Source organism: Biomphalaria glabrata, chromosome 18 (assembly GCF_947242115.1).
Source record: "Biomphalaria glabrata chromosome 18, xgBioGlab47.1, whole genome shotgun sequence".
Classification (NCBI taxonomy): Eukaryota; Metazoa; Mollusca; class Gastropoda; family Planorbidae; genus Biomphalaria; species Biomphalaria glabrata.
The window spans coordinates 12148115-12160423 of record NC_074728.1 but is presented as its reverse complement, the minus strand read 5'-3'; the positions used below and the strand labels follow the sequence as shown (position 1 = coordinate 12160423).

Below are 12309 nucleotides of genomic sequence, written 5' to 3'. Positions count from 1 at the left end.
TTGTATGAAGCCTTTATATCACTATAGTTATGAACTATAGCCACTCGAACCATGGTTCACATTTCCTTTTCAACCATCATATAATACCTCTGCAGTTGGCCAATTATTATAATTAGATGGCGCTCTGTTAATTAAAAACGAACGCACACACTCACACGTGGCCAAGGATTGCTTATTGTTGAGTGCCAAACCAGAGTACTGAGTGTCATGAGAGGCAGTGCGAAATGGTGCAACAGAATTACCGTCAGTGACATGAGAGGCAGTGCGAAATGGTGCAACAGAATTACCGTCAGTGACATGAGATCTTGCAAGGGAGAAACGATCTCTCCAATATCACACAGGTTTGTACGAACCAAATAACACAAACTTCTATCACACAGGTTTGTACGAACCAAATAACACAAACTTCTATCACACAGGTTTGTACGAACCAAATAACACAAACTTCAAAATGAGAAAAAAAAAATTAAAAAAAAAGAATAAGACGGAGGTGGAGGCGAAAAAAAAAAAAAACGGGGGAAGGGGGGGGGGCGAAATTTAAAAAAAAAAAAGGATAAGACAGGGGTGGCGGTCAGACAGACAGTGCGACAATAGGATGGCTGCAGCATAAAATAAACCCTCATTCATGTTATAATTTGAATGACTTTTATTCAAATAATGACAGGAGCAATCAAAACAAACCCATAAGAGCTATGGAGGAAACCGCTGCCCTGATCTCTCTGGATGAAAGAAGAGAAATAAAAATCCTTTCCCAATTCACTAAATTGGAAACCTTGGAGAGGCACCCACTCAGAACAAAAATCCACAAAACTGGCACAAAAAAACGTCTCAAAAGGACCAATTTCATACAGGAATCTCTAAACCTAAAAAAGAAACACCAACTTGAAAAAATTACTCTGGAATCCTCGATACACTATAATGAATCTCCACCCTGGGACGAAAGCCCTCTTCCTACTATAAGGGACCATATTGAAAACATAAAAAGAAAATCTGATTACAGACCAACAGAGCTCAAGGAAATAGTGAACTGTTTTCTACATACCAATTACCCTAGCAATCAGTGGATCAGAGTTTACACGGATGGCTCATCCCATAAAGCCACCACAAATGGAGGAGCTGGAATACTTATCGAATGGCCAGATGGAGGAAAACTAGAAAAATCCTTTGCAACTGGAGAGCTCTCTGACAGTCACAGAGCAGAAAGGGAAGCACTAGCACTAGCTGCTACCATGCTAGCAAATCATCCAAGTTCCCCTCACAGTCAGATTGTCTTTCTAACAGACGCAAAAACAATCCTCCAAAGCCTGCAAAACTCTGATTCCCTTATATTAAAAACCTCAGAACAGCACTCACAAAGCTCAACCACAACAGCAAAAAAACTGTTATTCAATGGATACCAGCTCACATACAACTAGCAGGAAATGAGAAGGCTGACACACTCGCCAAGAGTGGGAGAACAAACTCACAAGTAAACTCTGCACTCTATCCAGAAGAAATGAAGAAATTAATTGTAGATAAAATAAATGAGAAATGGACGAGCTCCCATCCAAATCACAAGAAAGATGATGCTTACTATAAGCTATCCCGACAAGACCAACGTCTAATCTTTCGACTCAGGACCGGACACAACAGAATGCGACAACACATGTTCCGGAAGCTCAAAATTGGAACCAGTGAAATCTGCCCATGTGGAGTATCACCAGAAAATGCCGACCACGTCCTCCAAAACTGCTCTCTCTACCAAGAGGCCCGTATAAGACATTGGCCCCAAATCACCCCAATAGAAAGAAAACTATATGGAGAGCTCCCTGATTTGGAAACCACTGCGCAGTTCATCTCATGTATTGGTTTAGTCATATGAACACTCCAACATAACAATGAGAACGATGAAGAAGAAGAAGAAGAATGACTTTTAAAGCCTGATTAACTGCGAACCCACAAAAGACCAACACTTCTAAATGACTCATTGAATCATTGTTTTGAGAACGGATATGGTCAGTCTGAGAGTTAATGAGGAGATAAGATTAAACACTACCTAGTATAGTATTGTGTCAAGTGCTCATGAAAAGATAGCATCGTTTTTTTTCCCCACGCAGTTGTTTTTTTGTTTTGTTGTTGTTTTTTTTAGTTTGAAGCAAACACTTATGGAAGAAAAAACGAATCAAGGGTTCAAACAATGGCTAATTGTACAATGTCAGACACTGTACTGACGTAAACTCTATGCGCCAAACTATGGCAATGGTTCTCCACTTTTCGACTGCGTAATAACTGATTGGACTAACACAGATTAATCAGGGCAGTATAGCTAGAAGGAAATGAGAAGGCTGACACACTCGCCAAGAGTGGGAGAACGAGCTAAAAAAAAAAACAACAACAACATTGCAGTCTATCCAGAAAAAAATGAAGAAACTAATAGTAAATAAAATAAATGAGAAATGGACAAGCTCTCATCCGAATCACTAGAAAGATGATGACTATTGTAAGCTATCCCGACAAGATTCAACGTCTGATCTTTCGACTCAGGACCGGACACAACAGAATGAGACAACATATGTTCCGGAAGCTCAAAATTGGAACCAGTGAAATCTGCCCATGTGGAGTGTCACCAGAAAATGCTGACCATGTCCTTCAAAACTGTTCTCTTTACCATGAGGCCCGTACAAGACAATGGCCCCAAAGCACCTCAATAGAAAGAAAACTATATGGAAAGCTCCCTGATTTGGAAACCACTTCGCAGTTCATCTCCTATATTGATCTAGTCATCTGAACGCTCTAACATAAAAATGAGAACGAGGAAGAAGAAGAAAAATCAGCACAGTAAAACATAGTTCATATTTTCTATATCTATGAACTTGTTTGAAATCCACAATGTTTCCTAGCATCCAAAATATATAATCTCATATTTTGTGAAATGTTCTAACTTTGTGTAGCTGTTTTTTTTTAATCATGACATTTGAAAAATTGTGAAAACAAATTACCACAAGACATGCTAAACTCAATTCATGCAAATTTTATAGTGATAAGCATACATGTGTAATAAATAGTCTGTTACATCCTAACAAATAAATATTTAATATATTTAATATCAAAATGTTCAATCTAAGACTTCTATATGTCATTAGGCAAATATTAAGTAAGTCTTCACTTGAGATTTCTTTTTCATAAGTGTAACAATAAAAGTAATAACTATTTAAATTGAGAGAGTTGTTGCAAACTCATCTGACTAAAATACCTTAAATAATCTATGTGTAATAGGTAATAGGTCTTAAATATTTAGTTTCTAGTGCAATTGAATGTTTTGCAGACACAAAAACAATAAGTAATTCTTAAGAAAAATGATTTTTAATGTTTCCTTATGTTTGGGCCTATTTATCCTTCAAGGACCCTATATTCCTCTAACAAGCAAATACCTGATGATATATTGTGCTTCTAATGTTTCGGAGTTTATGTCTCATACACTAGTAATGTTTTAACACACATTCATTCATATTCATACATTCCATGTTCTCAAAAATAATTTTCATTGTTTTTGTTTATTTTAATCTTTCCTTATCTTATAAAGTACATACTTGTATAATATATATATATATATATATATATATATTCATGTAATTTATAAGACGAAAAGAAGAGGAAATGAAAACATTAAATTAAACACTAACTCGAGTCCAATAAACCATTTTAAAAAATTAGAACAATAGTAAGCGAACAAATATTGACCCTAGTGTTCATTTATAGTTCATAACTGATTTTAAAAAGTGCTTATTTATTCTAAGTGTATGTTAAGGAGTAACTGGGTGGAATTTTAATTTTTTTTTAGTGCCCTTAAGTGGGAGATTTAGTGATGAGTGAGACAGTCTGCTAGCTCTTTAGCATTTAATATATCAAAGTTCAGCATGGATAGAATGTCTACAACAAAAACAGACGTCTAGGAAACATTTGAGACCTAGTAAATACAAAATGGATGAAAGGAGTCCTGTTTTAGCATTTCTACTCCACCCCTCCACCCCAATGTGAAATCTTTATAAGGGTAGACAAGCTTTAGCTTTACAAATTATATATAGTTATAATTATAAATAATTATATATAATTTGTAAAAATACTTTTAAATTAACCAGATAATATTTATAGTTTCTTATTGATATTTTCAACTTATTTGTATTTCAAATTCTCTTCGCCCCAATCAAATCACAGTGTGAATGTCTAGAAAGACTAGAGAAAACTAGCAGACTTTAGTAAGATGAAGGAAGGTAGTAGACTTGTTTAGGAAGTTATATTAGACGCAACTGGGAGATTGGACTAGGAAGATTAAATAAAAAATGCTGCTAATAATGAAAGTAACAATAGACAATAAACCTTCTATTTTTATAAGTACTTGGATAGCTCAACAAGTCAACTTTCCACCCTAGATTCTAGTAGAAGCTCAAGTTCGAATTCAGACTTGAACAACTTTAAAAAAAAAATGCTTTTGAAAAGGCAGCACAGAAAACTTCTAAACAAATGTGATAGGACCATAATGCATTGAACATAAGCGTTAAAGCTGCGTAAAACAAAAACAATCAATAAAAAGAAAATCAAATTCAGCTAATACCATCAACTCAGTCAAGTACAATTTCTTTCCCTTGTTTGAGATACCAAACAAAATAACTAATTAACAATATTTAATTAACTAATTGGTTAATTTTTTTATGATTCTTGTGTTGTCAGGTATAAGAAATAATTGTGCAAAATTTCAGCTTGATCCAAGATTGGGTGCCGGAGAAATAATGTGTACAAACTTTTTACCAGACAGACAGAGTGTGTTGATGTAAGCTTTGTAAAAATATTTCCAATAACAAAAATGTATTATTGTTAGTCTAGATCTATTGAAAATTAATTACATGATTGACTCAAAATATTTGATGCAATGTCAATCAGTATTTTTGTTTTTAATTTTAAAAATTTTCTTATATTTTACTACTTGTCATATAGATTTATCAAATTTACCCAATAGCATTTTAAATTAATTTTTCATATTATAATAGATGTAGAAATTTTTATTTCAAAAAGTCATGTTAAACTATTTATAAGTGTTAAATGTATGTACCTACAAGATTACAATATTAATGTATTTAAATAATTATGTTAAGTGTAAAGTGTCAGACTAATTGTCATGCTCAATTATATGATATCTATTTAAACTGTTGCTGATATCTCACCTTTTCTATAAACCAATAAAATGGTAGGACATAAAGTGACAGGACACCATTCATTTTAAGTGAAGATGGGCTTAAAAAAAAAAAAGCAATCTAGCCTAGTATGTATGTCTTACAAAATAACTATATATATATATAGGATCTGGAGTCTAGCCTCGGGGGTATATCCGGGCCTCCTACTGGCACCCCAGTCTGTTAGAGGAGACGGATAAGCTAACTGGGATAGATCACTGCCTCCAGTGAGCTTCCAAAGTAGGTTTGAACTAACATTACATGGTGGAAAGGATGTAAGAAAGTTAACTAGTAACTAGTCCTGACCAGCACACCATTCCTCAGTGGGGGCCACACTGATTTTGATGCCCTCCCCCCCACACACACAAGGATAGTGGTGGTAAATTATATAAATAGAAACATGAAAGCCTCCCGCCTTGCTTGGAAGGGCTGAAAACATAGCTTAGGCTGACTGATGTGAATAAATGGTAATCTAGTTGATAGGGAGCCGCAGGACAGAAGAAATCGGTGAAGAACCAATATCTTATTCCTGGCCTCAAGGTAGAATCTTCCTATTGCTCAACCCTTTGAAAAGGTTATAAATAGGCTCAAGTTCAACCCAAATTTGTTACTCTACTGTACTAGATTCCTGTAATATCAAATCTAGAATCTAGATCTAGCTAGACATTCTAGATCTAATCATTCAAATCTAGATATAGATATTAGATTCTAGATCTCTATAGTATAGATGTCAAGTAAGTATCAGTATGTCTAGGTCTAGATAATAGTATTTATAGATAAATCTATAGATACAGAGTCTAATATAATTTAATATATTATATCATATAATAAAATAAATAAATTGTCATATAGATCTAGATTTTACTATATGGTACTATACTATAGTAGTATAGACTACTGTACCTATATTTATACTATAGAATATATCTAGAATCTATAACTAGATCTATAAAAATAATTCTATAGTAGTCTATATAGATACAGATTATAATTATATATATAAATATAATAATAATATATAGAATTTATAGATCTATATGCCTGTAAAACTGTGTCAGTGTATGGAGTAATGAAGTCTCTTGTCTAGTCTAGAATCTATATAGTCTAGATTTTATAAATATCTATTCTAGACTCTCTAGTGACTGACTCTAGTCTGGAGTCTAGCTAGATCTATAATAAACTTAGACTTAGTAAAAGTTAGTATTTCTATAATAGACTATAGTATATGTCACTATAGATCTAATAAATTCTAATAGACTACTATTAGATCTATATATAATATTATTAGTATACTTATAATACTAATTATAAATATATATTAATATATTATAGTATAGTTATAGTTATTTATTATAATCTACAGTACATACTATAGTAGTCTAAGTAAAAGTAAGTAGTAGAGACTAGAGAATTATGTCAATTATGATGATATGAATTATGATAGATTAATAAGATTAACTAGATTATCATTATCAATTATGATTATTGACATTATTGTCATTATTGATAATTATTATTATACTTTTAATTTTATTAGTAAGTTGTATAGTTAGCTTAGACTTTTATTTTCGAGTTACTAGAGAGTTAAGTCAGTTAAGACTAAGACTTAAGTCACTTAAGACAGAGAGTAGAGTAGAGTTAAATGAGTAAGATAAGACAAGAATATACTAATATAGATCTAGATCTAGTAATACTAGACCTATATAGTCACTATAGACTAGACTGTCTATAGGCTATAAGTTTATAAGTCTATAGACAGTTTACTATCTAGAAAGACTAGATCTATAGAATAGACATTGACATAGACTAAGATTCAAGTCTAATAGACTATACTTTACTATAGTATAGATCCATCTCTATATATAATATTGCCATTATTTATTGGCATGCAGCACCAGGCAAACTTGGTCGTCTGTTATAAAGTAAACATGCATGAAATATGATAGATACAACGTAAACTAACCAAAACTTTGGTCGTATTTTATGCAAAATAAGAAATGACCATAACAGGAAACAGGTACAACAAGCAACGTAAACTTCCTTCTTCCTGCAGGAGTATAACTAAGTTCCATAACTCCTTTCTTGCTAACCATTTATTTTAACTAATGCGAGAGAAAAAAATACGAGCCTCCAAAAATGACTTATTGTTACTTGTAAAACCTGCAAGCACCTGTACCGACCTAGATCTATTAGTTTAAATAAGAATCATTCTTTATAAATCTATAGCTGATCAAAAACATAAATAAATAAGCAGCTTACCCACAATCAGGCGAACGAAAGCACTTTCCTTGTACCAAAAAAAAAAATACACCCTCGTTTTCAGTCGAAACTGCGGAAATCTCTGACGTCATTGGGAAACACTCAAGACTTCTACGGTGTTTATTAATTGTTTGTCCCGATATTTAAAAGTTTCATTAACATCAGAATTATAATAATTTTTAGTTATATTAAAATGTAAAAGAAAGAAATGCATTCCTTTTTTTTTTTGCTTAAGAGCTATTTACAAATAGATCTAGTGGAAGTCTTAAGTGAATAAGCTATGTCTATGACCATTTAAGTCAAAGGGGAGATAAATACTAGACCTGGAATCATTTTTAAAATTTTAATCAGTGATGCTCAACCTAAATCGACCTGCGGGCCATTTTAATATCCGACATTCGTGTCGCGGGCCACATGAACGAAAAGGTACAAATACGAATTGAAATTGACTTGAATTTGAAACAATTTGATTTGAAACCCTTACATTAATGATTTGAATATTTAAACTTTTCTTTTGTTTTTTTCACGCGCCAGAAAATGGCTTAATTGATATCTTATCTTATATAATACAGACGTTACTTCAAAAAAAGAAGATGATTATGTCCTTAAAATATGAGCAACGTTGTAGCTAGCTTTACAAATACTCATTTTGTCTTTTGAGTAAATATTCCCACCGATCCTCCAATCAGTAGGCGTAGTTAAACTTTTTTTTTTTTTTTTTTTTGCGGCTTATATCAAGAATGTCGCCATATTTGTTTTATAATGCATGTTTTTCTTCTTAAAACAGACTCATTTTCTTTACAACTAAAATTTTTTGGCTTATTATCATATTCCACAAAAAGTAAAGATCCGTTCATTTTTTCTGGTACATTCTACTTTCAGAGTTCCATTCACTAACCGTCCAAATATTAAAGGTCATTGTACCAATTAATTAAAGAAAAATTGAGGGACCTAACGTTGGTAAAGATACATTTGTCAACATTTTCTTTTTGGATGGGGGATTTTCTACACTTTGTGCCAACATTTCGGTGGGCCGGATGAAACCACGTCGCGGACCGAATCTGGCCCGCGAACCGTATCTCGGGCATCACTGATTTAAATCTAGGCCTATATATGTCTACATTTTTTTGTAGTGAAATTCAATGGTCAAACAACTGAAAATCTAGAATCATTACGAAAATCGCATATCCTCTAACCTATTAATGTTTTTATCTATCTGCATTTGGGACAAACGCTGTTAGTTTTAGAAAAATAATAACAATCTTTATTTGATAGAATTTCATTCAATGACAGGTCGAATCTGTTCATTTTTTTTTATGTTGTCATCCCATATTGCTTCCCCTGTCTGCAGCTTGGTCTTTTTCCTGGTATTTGCAAGCTCTGATGACCTTGTGATGTGGGCATATAGTTTACGTTTGCGTTGTAGTTTTTTACAGTGGTTAGCAGGTCATCGTAGTGTCCAATTGCTGTACATTAGTACGGTTTCTAATTTATTAATTTGTGATGCGATCTTCGCTTCCTTGATACCTAGGATATTTCTGTAGCATCTTAATTCCATTGCTAGGATTCTCTTCTTGAGATATAGGCCTACAGTCAGCGTCCAAGATTTGCAAGCATATAAGAATGTGGCCGTGACCAGGGAGCGCTTATCAGTCTGATTTTAGTATCTAGGAATATGCCTTTGTCTTTCCAGATTGTTTTGAGTTTTGCAAGTGGTATTGTAGGCTAGTAGCGTCACTAGGATCGGTGTCACCAGGTGCGGTTAGCTCAGGGGTGTCACCCCCCCCCCCTTTCCGAATCGACGTTCGCCAAACATTTCCCAATAAACACTCTTGTATTTGTTTTTGTTTTGTGTGTTCAACCAATACAGTGAGCTGATGACTTTCATTGATTGTTATTTATTGTCAATTCTAATATAAAATCCCATTGTTTATGTCACTTATTCAATATTTATTGTAGGCCTATACTGTACAATGAAAGCTTATTAAAATTAGAAATAGACTAACATATATTATCTCATTAACATGTTTTCTTTGATTTTTAGACGGAAATATTATTTAATATTATGCCGTGTTATACAAACTTTGACTACCATCTAGACCAGAAAATGTACATTTGCCCCCTCCTTAGCCAGCAACTGATCTGAAAAAGCGCTTAAAGCTTTCCCAGCGGAGTCCCGGGCAGAGCCCCTGGTGCCAAGCGCTTTTCAGCATTTTCGAGCTTTAGAAACGTATTCTTCTTATGTCTAGCTTGTACTATTTCTCATAGTAGAAAGATTGCATGTCACAAAATTAAATTAAGAAAGGGTCGGGCTGGTCGTATTTGAAGTGTGAGAATCATCGGACTTCATTCGAAGCAAATGAGCAGTGTTTCTTAAACATTTACCGCTTTCGCCCAGCTAAAAAATTATGCCTTTTTCTTTTCAGAATTAGTTTTTGTAACTTTAAAGTGTTTTGTATAACCGAAAAAGATTTTTTCAAGAGATTGGTAGAATTAGAGAGGCATTAGGTTCCTTCTCAATCCAGCAAGGTAGTCTAGGGTAGTGCCTTTAGCTTGCCAAGCGTTTTCCTCTGTTCTGAGCCTCATGAATTCTTACTCTGACGTTTTCAGCGCATTTTTCTTCCCGTAGTAAAAATAGCTCATATCAATGTTAAAGTATAACGAAGTGGGACAAATTAAGATAATAAACCTTGCCGCGAACTTGTTCGTTTTTGTCACACAAAGGGTGTCAACGTTAGGGAAAGAATTCTGACCATTCGGATCATTCGAGAAGAATCATTCAAACGGGGAAGTTTTGAAATGTCTTCTTCAAAAGGTTTGGAATCGATATTGTTGCTAACGCCACTCATAAGAAAAAAGGTAGACATTTTAACTTACACTATTTTAACTCTATAAATATTGATAATAATGTCATTTGACTGGGTTAATATCTGAACGTTGATTGATAACTACAATGAAAATACAACTTTTTAATTTTACTATTGTAAAAGAATTTGAACGGCTTCGCACCTCCCGAAAGGTCATGATGTCGCACTTCCCCCCTCCCCCACTTTATCCCATGGGGTGCCCCAGGCTGCTTGAGAAAAGCTGAAGTAGGTCATGCAAGTTTATAATGGATTTGTTGCCAAAACGTCCCTTGCGCCAAAACGGCTGCGCCAAAATGGTCGCGCTAAAACGTTGGCATGCACATTACTTACTTAGACTTAGGTCCTCCCGCGCCGTTCGGCGCATTGGGCGGCAAGCAGTCTCCATAAAGATCTGTCATTGGCAATGTCTGAAGCCTCCTCCCACCTGGTGTCCACTGTTCTGAGGTCCTCCGTGAAGGTGTGTCGCGAAGTAATACGAAGACGTCCCTGTTTGAACTTTCCTCGTATTGGCTTCCATGTTATCGCAACTCTTGGTGTGCGTAATTCATTTCGACGTAGAACATGTCCCGCAAACCTCATGCGATGCTCTGTCACAACCTCACTAAGTGTTCGGCTTCCAGTTCGGCATAGGATTTCCTTGTTTGACATGCACATACAATAATTTAAATAATTGCAGGCTTTCTGTATCGTTTTCTAAGATAGAACATCTTTATGTGCCATCCATCTGAAAGCGTTAACCTGTCGAATAGGCACTGACATTCTGTCCCTCAATAAATAGAACTTCTGCATGAACTATTGCAGTTATGTTGTGTACCAAAAGCAGCCACAATTCAACTCATGGGTTTTCAGAGAAGCTTTAGGTTATGGTGGAAAACTTCTTTTAAGGAAAGAAATATGATCTCAAAGCAGGATATAATTTAAATAAGCTCTCGTCTCCACGTAAAGGCTTCAAAGCTACCAGGTCTTTCTGTTTTGTTTTGTTTTTTAAATAAAGATTTTGCGCGAAGCGTTTCTTCTTCTTCTTCGGTCTCATTGTTATGTTGGAGTGTTCAGATGACTAGACCAATACATGAGATGAACTGCGCAGTGGTTTCCAAATCAGGGAGCTCTCCATATAGTTTTCTTTCTATTGGGGTGTTATGGGGCCAGTGTCTTATACGGGCCTCTTGGTAAAGAGAACAGTTTTGAAGGATGTGGCACGAAGCGTGGCACTAAGAACTGTAGGTATTATTACTAACTTAATCCTATGCACTCCCAGGGGAACATAGGGCCGCAACCACACCTCTCCACCGAACTCGGTTCTGAGCTGCTTTCTTCATCTGCTCCCATGTCATTCCAGTAGCCTACCCTCAGCTTCACTGATGACTGACTTCTTCCAGGTTTGCTTGGGTCTGCCCACTTTCCTCTTAATTCTTTGTGGGTTCCATTCAAGTGCCCGCCTTGCAACATTGGTAGCTGGTTTTCGCAGGGTGTGTCCTATCCAGCTCCATTTTCGTTTTGTGATGTCTTGGGCTATGGGCTTTTGTCTAGTTCTCTCCAACAAATCGATAGTAGTTATGTTTTCTGGCCACCTAATTCCTAATATCCGGCGTAGTCATCTGGAGCTTTTCCTTATTTGTTTATTATCAAGGGAATCAATTTCACACTTTATTGTTGGCTCGATGCACCCGTGAACGCTGCCAAAAACTAAGCATCACTAAACTGCTTCTTTATTTTGTTAATTTTATAAGGGGGAAAAACCTTTAGTACGTAACGATTGCATTACATTTGGTTTTTCAACTTTTTTATTTTGGGTCATTCATTTTTAAACAATTTCAAAGTGAAGTCCATAGATTGAATTTTAACAAGAAGTTATTGTGGAAAACTTTATTATAGGCAAAAGTGCATTTATCATATAGGCCTATGTATTTAAATGATGAGAGAAATACCTGAATGGAGGCTAACTACGAACTTTGAAAATTACGATCTACATTCTG

At 34.9% G+C, this 12309-nt stretch overlaps 1 protein-coding gene across 16 annotated transcripts in view; it reads right to left on the bottom strand.

Moving 5' to 3' along the window:
• Positions 1-7575, bottom strand: part of LOC106064344 (talin-1) — a 95602-nt gene extending 88027 nt beyond the window's left edge. For 15 of the 16 annotated variants that reach the window (XM_056017175.1, XM_056017183.1, XM_056017188.1 and 12 more), the window contains exon 1: positions 7467-7575. The gene's annotated coding sequence lies outside the window, so the exon portion shown is untranslated. Of the gene's footprint in view, positions 1-7170; positions 7329-7466 lie in introns of those variants that run through there. The other variant, XM_056017177.1, reaches the window with a different exon arrangement.
• Between the last annotated feature and the right edge of the window lie 4734 nt (positions 7576-12309).